A 1,914-nucleotide genomic window follows, 5' to 3' on the forward strand; every position below is an offset into this window, starting at 1 on the left:
GTGGCGGACCCCACTATAGGACCCTCCACCTCCACAGTGGATGGGCGTCTTTACTCAGCATGAGATCCTTCTAGCGGTCTGCGGCACAGCGGAGAGAGTCGCCCCACTCACTTTCGAGGTGGGAGAGGGTGGCCAGCTTCAGAGGACACGACTAGATTTGGATGAGCTCCAGGGTTGTATTTTTCAGAGGGTGCGGGTGGTCGGCTTTCATCAGAGACAGTGGCATGTAGACCCCTCACCGGCCTCGATAGGGGAGGACTGTTCTTGGAGATTATGGGCTTGGGACAGCAGGCCTCTTATTCGCCTTCAGTGGGATCCATGTGAGTGGTTTTGGCGAGATCCCTACTCGGCCCCTACTAGCCCAGGCATCCCCTTTTTTCAGTACACAGCGAGGCTGGGGCGGCGGATTCAGAGGCACAGGATAGCGTGCACCCCGGCGAGACGGCCGAGCATTGGCAGCGCGACAGGGGCTCTCCCCTGCCTTTCTTCGGGACTTCTGGCAGCGCCTTTGGGCCAGCTTCCGACCCCAGAAGGTGACGCTTTTTCTCTGGCTCACAGCGCATAGAGGACTGGCTGTGGGGGCCTGGCTAGCTTTTGGCAGACACCCAGCGTCCTGCCCTCGGTGCGGCCATGCACAGGAGTCGCAGCGGCACTGCTTATGGGATTGCCCACAGGCACAGCAGGTCTGGCAGCGCGGTCTCAGGATGGTTTTTGCAGGCTCGCCAGGTGAGATGCTGGTGACGTGGGGTGTGGTGGCTTGGGCCACGGACAGCGGCCCGGCCCTTGGATATGAGGACGTCCCTGGCAGTGCGACCATCCAGGTCTCTGACAGGGCGATGGCGGTGGTTCCGACGCCAGACTTCTCTTCGGCAGTCCCTCAGGAGGGGGTCGGGCACAGATGGGAGATGATCAGCAGCATGACGGCTTGGCACATATGGAGAGCCCGATGCAGGGAGGCCATTGACCGCCAGGCGACTCCACCAGCGGAGGTCATACAGGCCCTCTAGGTGGACATCATTCACACCTTGAGAGGACATGGGGGAAACTTCAGGGCGACTCGGATCGCATGAGAGGTCGCCACAAGGCTTTCCTCCGCACTTGGCAGCCTGGCCCTTTCCTCATCGCGAGGGGCGAGGATGTCACTTGGCACTATAGGCCTCCAGTTTGGCTTTTCTCACCTCCCACATGTACTACTAGGTAGCCCCCCCCCAGAGAGCGGCCAGCCACGGGGGTGGAGCTCAGGTGTTCACTGTGTGTTTTTTATCCCTCCTTGCGAGGTGAGCTTTGTAGCCTTATGGCGTTTTCTCATTAACTAATAGAAGGATCGTTTTTCCAGAGAAAAAAAAAGATTACCCACAAGCTTGTACAAAAGGTTTCTTGTCAATCGCATGTTAGTGCAATGGTTAGAATGGAGTTTGAGAGTCCCTAGCTTGTAGGTTTGAATCTCCCTTGTGCGAGCGATGGCACTTGTGTGTATGGGTGATAACATGTGTACTTTCTACTTTCAAGCCAAGATTTTAAAAAAACAAGTAAATGGCTAAGTGCTCCAAGTGTTGTGCTCTCCATTTATAATTTATGCATATTATTGCTTGAGGGTCTTGAGAACATAAAAAAAGGCCAAACTGTTTTGAAGCCACCCAAAATGCCCAAGTATTAGTATGTGAATGCTCGCTTGAATATACAATTCTCTTCTCAAATTAACATATTGAGTGCTTGCTTATGAATGTGCAAAAAACAAAAGTGAAAACAAAACAAAGTATTAATGGTATCCTTGTAGACGGGGAACATGGATTTTGGAATAGTTAATTAAAGACAATTATCCACAATGAAAAATGTAACAAAAATACCAACACCACATTAAGCCCAAGATAACCCTTACTTTTAGGTATTTTTTGTACCAAGCAAACAAATCTT

Source organism: Cibotium barometz, chromosome 49, assembly GCF_041138505.1.
Source record: "Cibotium barometz isolate CiBa-2024 chromosome 49, ASM4113850v1, whole genome shotgun sequence".
NCBI classification, from domain to species: Eukaryota; Viridiplantae; Streptophyta; class Polypodiopsida; order Cyatheales; family Cibotiaceae; genus Cibotium; species Cibotium barometz.